General features: G+C 41.3%; 1 non-coding gene across 1 annotated transcript; it reads left to right on the top strand.

Annotated features, from left to right (window-relative positions):
• Positions 1-1,807: 1,807 nt before the first annotated feature.
• LOC114113427 (U6atac minor spliceosomal RNA) lies at positions 1,808-1,933 on the top strand. The gene has a single exon (XR_003588462.1). It is a non-coding gene; the product is annotated as a U6atac minor spliceosomal RNA (small nuclear RNA).
• The last annotated feature ends 8,994 nt before the right edge of the window (positions 1,934-10,927 follow it).

Raw genomic sequence — 10,927 nt, 5'->3', positions numbered from 1 at the left:
CATTAAAATAGGAGTCACAAAGTCTAGGTTTAAGTTTCATTCAGGCCACTTGCTTCTTTTAGAAAACTGCTGAACATCTCAGCAGTTCAGAGTCCTCATCTGTAAAATAGGTATATTAAGTCCCCCATCCCAGACTGCTGGGAAGGTACAGGAAGACGGCAAATGCAGAAGTATCCTATTACTACGAGGAAGTATCTTTCAACACAAGCTGCTTTTGCTTATGTGTGCAAATAAAAAATAAGTTAACTCGTCAGATAAAAATCATGATTAATCCAAATCTTTTTAGCAAAGGATGTCACTCTCACAACACAGTATCATACTTTTTTTAATTATGGATTTTTTGATTTGAAGGAGTCATTTCTCATCTATGTCTTCTAAACCCTTTCCACATATCTGATGGGTAAATATAAAATATTAGTAGATGACAATGATAAAAACTTGAAAGAGTTCATTATCAACTAAGTCACCTGAGGGTCAGTTAAGGTCTAAGAAAATGCTGGTTGAAAGTTTCTAGCTTTTCAATTCTTCTCTGAATATAGTCTGACTCAAGAACTTCAAATCCTTCTAAAAGGTACTGTCTTAAACATAAAAGTTCAAAACACAGGCAGTCAGATCCACCACACATAAATCAAAAGATTGTATCTGAAGCCATGAGGGATTAAAATAGGGCCATGTTTGGTGGGGGTAGGGGCAAAGGGGAGTCTTTCTCAAGGCTTATCTCCTCCAAGGAGGTGTCCTTAATATGGGACAAACTCTCCCATGGTGACTGCCTAAAGCACTTGATGTTGCAACCAAGACTTTGGCATTCATCAGACTCAAACACTTCACCGTATTTCAGTTGGCCTCCCTGGTACTGCATTTAAGAAACATCATATCTTCATTATCTACGTGAATGCATGTCAACCCCCCATGTATGCAGCGTAGAGTTGCCCAGAGATGAAGCAGCTCCATTTCTCTTCCACATCTACATTTCAAAGCATCTTTCCTTATAGTTTTTATGTGCGGTGTACACTTAAAATCAATGTTATTTTCTCTATCCCAGTAAATCTCTCTGTCCTACATAGGCTATAATTTAATTCGGACCGTCTCAAACTGACCTTCAAGTTTGGTGGCCATCTATCTAGATATTTTGCCTAACAAGATAACAAATAAGCAATAAACAATTATTTAAGTGAATTCAATAATTTATTGATTAAATCAGAAAACACTATGGAATACATTCTGTTAGGCCTTATATACTAGAACCTGGAAGTGGATGAGATGGAATGAAAATGCTCACTCACAGCCTCCTTGAAGAATCAGGCAAATAATTAACCCCTTTCCATATGATACAAGAGTTGTAATGCAAGTGTGTGCAGAGGCCTGGAGAAACAAAGCAGAGCAGGCAATGGGTTTGGCTGGAGAATGATGATGGTGATGGGGGCTTTATGAATATGATGATGTCTGGTCTCTGCTGAAAGTAGGAGAAAAAGCTTTCTGAGCTAGGGCACAGAAGATGGGTCTTCTAGGCAAAGTGAATATATGAGGCAGCCAGGAAGAAGAAGATGAAGCCAGGAAGACATGAAGCAGCTACTGTGAATTGTTCAGTGTGGCAGGAGTATATTATGTCTGGGTGGGCAGCAGTGTTAGACAAGAACCTGATAATGGAGGCTGGGCTCAGGTTACAAAAGGCCTTGAATGTGCCCTCCGAAGATGTTTAGTTTGTCCAGTAAACAACAAAACCGTGGAAAGATTTCCTTGAAAAATTATTCTGGTGGTTGGATTGATAAAAAAGTTCAAGGAGAGAAGCAGTTAATAAAATAGGACAGTGTTGTATGAAAGGAGAGAAGGTTTGCACTCCCCTTTACAAGGATGGAAGAAGCTCTCAGGCTGGACAACACGCATACAGTTAAGGCATTGCCACTTATTTCATGGCATCTAACCACTGTTTTTAATCAGAAATCTTCCAGCAAACAAAAGCCCAGGTCCAGACGGCTTCACAGCTGGACTCTACCAAAAATTTAGAGAAGAGCTAACACCTATCCTACTCAAACTCTTCCAGAAAATTGCAGAGGAAGAGAAACTTCCAAACTCATTCTATGAGGCCACCGTCACCCTAATACCAAAACCTGACAAAGATGCCACAAAAAAAGAAAACTACAGGCCAATATCACTGATGAACATAGATGCAAAAATCCTTAACAAAATTCTAGCAATCAGAATCCAACAACACATTAAAAAGATCATACACCATGACCAAGTGGGCTTCATCCCAGGGATGCAAGGATTCCTCAATATCCACAAATCAGTCAATGTAATAAACCACATTAACAAATTGAAAAATAAAAGCCATATGATTATCTCAATAAATGCAGAGAAAGCCTTTGACAAAATTCAACATCCATTTATGATAAAAAAAAAAAAAAACTCTCCAGAGAGCAGGAATAGAAGGAAAGGAAGATAACTCAACATAATAAAAACTATATATGACAAACCCACAGCAAACATTATCCTCAATGGTGAAAAATTGAAAGCATTTCCCCTAAAGTCTGGAACAAGACAAAGGTGCCCACTTTCACCACTACTATTCAACATAGTTTTGGAAGTTTTGGCCACAGCAATCAGAGCAGAAAAAGAAATAAAAGGAATCCAGATTGGAAAAGAAGAAGTAAAACTCTCACTGTTTGCAGATGACATGATCCTCTACATAGAAAACTAAAGATTCCACCAGAAAATTACTAGAGCTAATCAATGAATATAGTAAAGTTGCAGGATATAAAATCAACACACAGAAATCCCTTGTGTTCCTATACACTAATAATGAGAAAATAGAGAAATTAAGGAAACAATTCCATTCACCATTGCAATGAAAAGAATAAAATACTTAGGAATGTATCTACCTAAAGAAACTAAAGACCTATATATAGAAAACTATAAAACACTGGTGAAAGAAATCAAAGAGGACACTAATAGATGGAGAAATATACCATGTTCATGGATCGGAAGAATCAATATAATGAAAATGAATATACTACCCAAAGCAATCTACAGATTCAATGCTGCTGCTGCTGCTGCTAAGTCACTTCAGTCACAATCCCTATCAAACTACCAATGGTATTTTTCACAGAGCTAGAACAAACAATTTCACAATTTGTATGAAAATACAAAAAACCTTGAATAGCCAAAGCAATCTTGAGAAAGAAGAATAGAACTGGAGGAATCAACCTGCCTGACTTTAGTCTCTACTACAAAGCCACAGTCATCAAGACAGTATGGTACTGGCACAAAGACAGAATTATAGATCAATGGAACAAAATAGAAAGCCCAGAGATAATCCATGTACCTGTGGACACCTTATCTTTGGCAAAGGAGGCAAGAATATACAATGGAGAAAAGACAATATCTTTAACAAGTGGTGCTGGGAAAACTGGTCAACCACTTGTAAAAGAATGAAACTAGAACACTTTCTAACACCATACACAAAAATAAACTCAAAATGGATTAAAAATCTAAACGTAAGACCAAAAACTGTAAAACTCCTAGAGGAGAACATAGGCAAAACACTCTCTGACATAAATCACAGCAGGATCCTCTATGACCCACTTCCGAGAATATTGGAAATAAAAACAAAAATAAACAAATGGGATCTAATTAAAATTAAATACTTCTGCACAACAAAGGAAACTATAAGCAAGGTGAAAAGATAGCCTTCAGAATGGGAGAAACTAATAGCAAATGAAGCAACTGACAAACAACTAATCTCAAAAATATACAAGCAAATCCTGCAGCTTAATTCCAGAAAAATAAATGACGCAATCAAAAAATGGGCCAAAGAACTAAATAGACATTTCTACAAAGAAGACATACAGATGGCTAACAAACACATGAAAAGATGCTCAACATCACTCATTATCAGAGAAATGCAAATCAAAACCACAATAAGGTACCATTTCACACCAGTCAGAATGGCTGCGATCCAAAAGTCTGCAAGCAATAAATGCTGGAGAGGGTGTGGAGAAAAGGGAACCCTCTTACACTGTTGGTGGGAATGCAAACTAGTACAGCCACTATGGAGAACAGTGTGGAGATTCCTTAAAAACTGGAAATAGAACTGCCTTATGACCCAGCAATCCCGCTACTGGGCATACACACCAAGGAAACCAGAATTGAAAGAGACACATGTACCCCAATATTCATCACAGCACTGTTTATAATAGCCAGGACATGGAAGCAACCTAGATGTCCATCAGCAGACAAACGGATAAGAAAGCTGTGGTACATACACACAATGGAGTATTACTCGGCCATTAGAAAGAATACATTTGAATCAGTTCTAATGAGGTGGGTTAAACTGGAGCTTATTATACAGAGTGAAGTAAGGCAGAAAGAAAAACACCAGTACAGTATACTAACACATATATATGGAATTAGAAAGATGGTAATGATAACCCTGTATGCAAGACAGCAAAAGAGACACAGATGTATAGAACAGACTTTTGGACTCTGTGGGAGAGTGAGAGGGTGGGATGATTTGGGAGAATGGGATTGAAACATGTTTAATATCATATATGAAACGAATCGCCAGTCCAGGTTCGATGCAGGATACAGGATGCTTGGGGCTGGTGCACTGGGATGACCCAGAGGGATGGTATGGGGAGGGAGGTGGGAGGAGGGTACAGGATGGGGAACACATGTACACCTGTGGCAGATTCATGTTGATGTATGGCAAAACCAATACAATATTTAAAGTAATTAGCCTCCAATTAAAATAAATAAATTTATATTAAAAATAAAATAAAATAGGACAAGTTAGATGCTTACAAAGATCCAGAAAAGAGGTCTGTACTAGAGAGATGGAAACAGAGTCAAGAGAGATTTTTGGATTAAAATTGCAAGCACTTGTGGACAGGAGAGATATATACTTCTTTGTGTTCACCATATACATTTTGAGTTTATAAAAGTCTGTGAGTTCCTTAAATGCTTGAGGGAAGATCCATAATCCAATAAATAGACCCACAAAGATGACACAAAAACAAAGTTAAGGTGCTAGGGGAGGGCTTCCCTGGTGGCTCAGTGGTAAAGGATCTGCCTGCCAATGCAGGAGATACAGGTCTGATACCAGTCCTGGAAGTTCCCACACGCCGTGGAGTAACTAAGCCTGTGCTCCACAGCTATTGAGCCTGGGCTCTAGTCTGGGAACTGCAACTAGTGAGCTCACGTGCCGCAACTACGGAAGGCTGTATGCCCTAGGGCTCATGCTCCAGAACAAGAGAAGCCACCAGAAGCCCATGCGCCACAACAAGAGGGTAGCCCCCACTCGCCACAACTAGAGAAAAGCCTGCACAGCAATGAAGACCCAGCACAGCCAAAAATAAATAAATAAAAATTACAAAAACAATGTCTCCTTTAAAAAAAAAGAAAAGAAAAAGGTACTAGAGGAAAGCAGCTTATCTGAGGTCTGAGTTGGTAGTGCTTGGGATGGCATTCTGGCCCTGTCACTGGCTAGATGGTAGACAAGTCCCTTTGTCTCTCTGAGCCACTCTTGTGTCCCAAATGGAGGAAGTTATGCGATGATTTCTCTCCCAGTCCTTCTCTTGGTGTCACACTCTGTGAGTCAAACCCTTGTGATAAGGGCCACCCCAGTCCTGGCCTTTCCAAGCTGAGTCATCTCTAAAACAAAGACTGTTCTGGGCTTAACCAGGAAATGTGAGTTCAATCACTGCAGTAACTCCTCAAGGTCAGTTCTTGGAGTCGAGGCCCAGCAGGTCAGGTCCAAGGCAGATGTCAGAGGCAACTCCCTAATCATCCAAGCCTCTCCCAGCTTCTCCCCTTCCAATGATCCAAGAGATCTGCTAAGGCTTCCACAGAAGAAAGAGCCCTCTGTTTCAGGTGTCTGGATTACTCCTAATCGGTTTTTCCTGCTTGTGTCAACTCCCACAGCCAATTATCCTGTTTCCATTGTTCTAAAGCTGCTCCCAGCACTTTACCACAAGAATGCAGGGTTCTCAGGTGGCCTTCCTCACTTCCTCTTCCCACAGCGCAGTCAGAAATCCACTTCTCTGGACAAGAGCAAACCCGGCTCCTCAGTGACCAAACCAGTAGAGGGCACCACCTCTGTCTGTTGCCAGATGCCTGCGTCTCAATAAGCGCCCTTTATATCCTCACCATGCACTTCCCCAAGTCAAGGACTCCACACAGCAACCCCACAAGGTGGACCCAACAACACTATTTTCATGTGAGATTTGGTAAAGGAAAGGTGACTCATCACAGACTGAATTTCTAGGAGGTGCCAAACTGGGATTCAACCTGACGTTGGTCTGATTTCCAGTCAACTGTGTTCTCCTTCCTGTGGCCAGAGTTCAGCTCTAAATAACATTACACTCAAGTGTAATGGGTGTCTACACCTGGTGTCTTTGTTACCAAGGAAGGCACAGCAAAGGTTACTTCAGGCCAAGGTACAAAAAGAGGTAAACAGATCATAATTCACCTAACCAAGAGCTCCAATGTTAGACGTTCAGGTTCTTTCCAATCTTTCCCAATAAAGTTGTGATTTACTGCTATCAGTCAGTACCACAGTGTCATGAAAATAAAGAAACCTGTGTTATCAGGCTGCCTGGCTTTGAATCCCTTTTATCACGTCATAGCCAAGGAACTTTGGTCAAATGACTGAAGGCCTCTAAGCCTCAGCTTCCCGTGTTTAAATGGGGATGAGAATAATGCACACCTCACTACGTTGTTATACGGAGTAAATAAGATGAAGCATGTAAAGCACTTAACACAGAGTCTGGCATATGGCGTGAGCTGGATAAATCCCAGCCATTATTATTATCATAATATCTTGGTGCATAAATCTATCTGCACTCTGATTGTTTTCTTAGGACTGGTTCCAATGAGTAAAATCACTGTATCAAAGGGTGGCTCTTCATACGTAGTGCTTAATTATCTTCCAGAAGTTTCAGAGTAATTTATACACCCAACAGAAGTAAATGCAGCATCCTTCAGAGCAGTGGACTCAAAAGATATATCAAATGCAGATGACTATGATACAATAAAAGATGTCTGAACATCCTTCAGTTCTCACATATAAGGACATAAACTTTCTTTTTTTTTTTCAATCCTCTACAGCTATGGGAATAACCAAGGCCCAGACTGATCATCCCAAAGGCCTTTGATTTAAGAGTTAGAGAAGACAGGCTTAATTCCAAGCTCTGCCACTGACTGGCTGCAAGATTTTAAGCTAGTTTATTTCCTTCTCGGTGCCTTAGCTTTTCAACAGTTTTTTTTAAAATAGAAATTATACCCAAGCAGTATATTTCACTCATATTTGTTATAATTTCATATGCAGAGTAATATGCCTGGTGATAATAGCAATAATTTTTTGTACTTTTTTCTATAAGTGACTCATATTTACAAATAATTTTTCACTTTAATATTATATAGATATTGTGTGTGCCAAATTTTTTCACTTTTTTTTAGATATTGTGTGTGCCAGTATCAAATGGAGTGTAGACCCAGCTTTACCAAAATTTGCTATGAAATCAGTAGTCATGTATGGATGTGAAAATTGGACCATAAAGAAAGCTGAGTGCTGAAGAATTGGTGCTTTTGAGCTGTGGTGTGGGTGAAGACTCTTGAGAGTTCCTTGGGCTGAAAGGAGATCAAACCAGTCAAACCTAAAGGAAATCAACCCTGAATATTCATTGGAAGGACTGACGCTGAAGCTGAAGCTCCAATACTTTGGCTACCTGATGCAAAGAGCTGACTCATTAGAAAAGACCCTGATGCTGGGAAAGATTGAAGGCAGGAGGAGAAGGGGACAAGATGGTTGGATGGCATCACCAACTCAATGGACATGAGTTTGAGCAAGCTCCAGGAGATGGACAGGGAAGCCTGGCATGCTGCAGTCCATGGGTCACAGAGTCAGATATGCCTGAGCGCCTGAAAAATAACAACTAGGGGTAAGTGACTTCACCATTCTGGGTCTTTTTTTCCTATTTGTGACAATGAGGATCTTAGCCCAGATTACCTCCAATAGCTATGATTCTCTCATCTTGTCTTCTCATACATCAGGATCTGTCAACCATGGCACTACTGATACTTTGAGCCAGGTAATGTTTTGTTTTGCTGAGGAGGGGTGACTGGCCTGAGCATTGGAGGAGGTTTAGAGGTTCCCTTGGTCTCTACTACCAGGGGGCACCCCCACCCAATTTGAAAGAGCTACACATATCTCTAGACATTGCCAAACACCCCCTGAGGGTCAAAATCATCCTGTCTGATCGAGAACTCCTTACAGTATACTTAGGGGTTTCAGGCATCGAATGTTAAAGAGCTCAACTCAGTGAATATCCCTTCCAGTCATAAAACTCCACAGGCCAATGAGGCTGTGGCTGGTTTGAACTTGAACCCTCCTACAAGCCACATATTTGAAAGACGTCCTTGTCATTTCTAGTGTCTCTTTTACCACGTGAATGCCACAAAGAAGACTGATTCAGTTCGCAGCATCTTTGCTAGAGACGACAGCTAAAATATCCCAACCACAGGCTTGGGGTCCATCTGACCCAGTCACTAGTTAAGTGTCCTTGGTCCAATTCTTATAGCTTTTCTGTTTTTTTGTTTTGTTTTGTTTTGCTTTTGTTTTTTTCATATGTCAAATGTGGATGACATCTCAGAGCAGTTTGGAGCAGATGTATCTGGTACCAAAGAGAAGAAGGAAAAACTCCAAATGGGAAGATTTTGCTTTCATTTTTTCCCACAGAAACTAATCACCACTAGACCATTTCCCAGCCATAGCCTTGGGTTTGGAACCAGGTTTACTTTTGATGCAGGTGTTTTCAGCCAGAATGGAGGAGCAGCTTCTGGAGAAAGGAGCAGGCAGATGATCCAGTCAGCATTCAGAAGAAGGCTATGGACCAGGAGAGAGACTTGGGTTCCTGCTGAAAATGTCAGCAGAGTGCTGGGAGAGAGGAATCTGTTTAGCAGGTGTGTTTGGAATCTGGCAGAGAGCTCTGGGCCTGGGCCAGGACCACTGAGCTGCTCTGAATGCTTTCTATGTTGACTCCCTGGGACTGAGACCCAGGATTTAAAGGGGAGAACGTCTAGGGTAAACACACAACAGCCAGACAGTGGCTAGAATTTTTCCTCAGGCTTTCCGAGTCTCTTGCAGAACACCAAGAGGCTAGCAACAGGCATGTGGCCTGAGTTGGCGGCCTTCTCCCACCCTGTTCTACATCACCTGATCCAAAAGGAGTTCCAAAAATAGCTCAGAATCTGGGCCTGCCTGGGAGAGACAGAAAGATCCATTTACATGGGAAGGTGACTGCTCCGAATACCCAAGGCAGACCAATCTATGCTAATCTATGCTCAGTCTCCTTCCAATCTGGGATTTATATAACTGGCTCCTACCTACCCTCTGTCATTGCCAGCAGAAATGCCTGAATTATCTTAATTCCAGAATGTAAATTATTCCAATTTTGAGGCCATCATTTTAAAGCTGTCAAAGTCAATATTTGTAACAGCCTAGAAAAAAAATACAACTGGAAAGTGTCTAAACAAGTTGTGCTTGAGGTCTCAAGATAACTTCTGGTAAAACCTGTGCTGCGGTGGAGCAATACCCCACACTGATTCCTCATCAAGGGAAAAGCATCACTTCATCCCATCACCAATTTGTCTGCAGGAGAACCAATGAGACGGTCTCCTTGCATTGATCACTTTCAATCTGTTACCTTCCACTTGCAGATTAATCATTTATCTTTTGGTACTAAGAATTTTTTAAGGAAATTACATTTCTAAAAGTAGACTATTCAATACTTGGTCATGAAGAGAAGGGAAAAATTCCTGCCCTAACCTCCCTTCTTTCAAAATTTTCACTTCGTTTCTGTTTTAATTCATGTCATCCATTATTCTCTGAGAATTACTGTATGCCAGGCACAGCCCTGGGGATGCTGGGAATCATGAGAATTTCCTCAAGGGAAGGGAAGAAGCTTTCAAACAAACTATCTTGTACTTGGTCAGGAAAGAAAAGGCAACTCCTTATTATATTTGTGCATCTCTTTCCATCCAGGTAAATCATCTTATCTTCATCCTCCCAGACAGAAACTGGGGATTGAAGGAGGTGAGCGGGGTGAGGAGCAGAGTGTGCAAAGCAGAATCACAGTCATGGTTTGCCCTTGGGACAGAGGTGATTCGTGAGGACCTGGAGAGCTGGCCAGGTTGTAGGAAGATGGCATCACCCAGTTGGGCACCTCCACCCGCCCACTGCTCTGGACACCAGACTCAGGATCCAGGGGACAGCTCTGGAAAATCTCTGTTATGGGCCCATCTTTTATTCAGGGGCTGGAAAACACCCCATTCCTGCAGCTCTGAAGCAGGATTAATTGATTGGTCTCGTATGAACCTAAAAGCCGTTAAGAGCAAGGAGGATGAAAAGCAATTTAAATTGCTTTATTACCATTTTCTAGTAAAGTACCAGTTTAGTTCTCAGCCCTACTGTGAAGCAGCGGGTTTCCAGATATTGACTGTGCTGGCATGTGCTCCTAAAAGAGAGGAAATGCCTGGGTCTGGAAAGCAGAAACATCTGCTCAGATCTCCGGCAGGCCTACTGCTGAATCCACGGGGGTGGGAAGGGGTCCCCTCCAGGTGGCGTTGCGGCAAGCAGGAGACGGGGACGCCCTCCCAACAGAGGAATTTCAGTTTGTGGGTGGAGGCTGTTTTTTTCTTTAAGACCTCATTCACTTAATGTGAGGACAGGATGGGGAGAGAGATTATAAATGTTTTATAAGGCATTCTACAGACTCTGAAAGAGGGCAGCCAAGATGATTATGGTCGTTATAATGATCATAACAATGGCCATTGGGTAATACTTCTATATGCCAGCCCTGAGCCCTTTTATCATTTAGTTCTCAAACAACACTGCAAGGTAGACACAACCATAATCTCCTCTATACAGATG

Source organism: Ovis aries, chromosome 2 (genome assembly GCF_016772045.2).
Source record: "Ovis aries strain OAR_USU_Benz2616 breed Rambouillet chromosome 2, ARS-UI_Ramb_v3.0, whole genome shotgun sequence".
Classification (NCBI taxonomy): Eukaryota; Metazoa; Chordata; class Mammalia; order Artiodactyla; family Bovidae; genus Ovis; species Ovis aries.
This window is presented reverse-complemented; position numbering and strand designations above follow the sequence as displayed.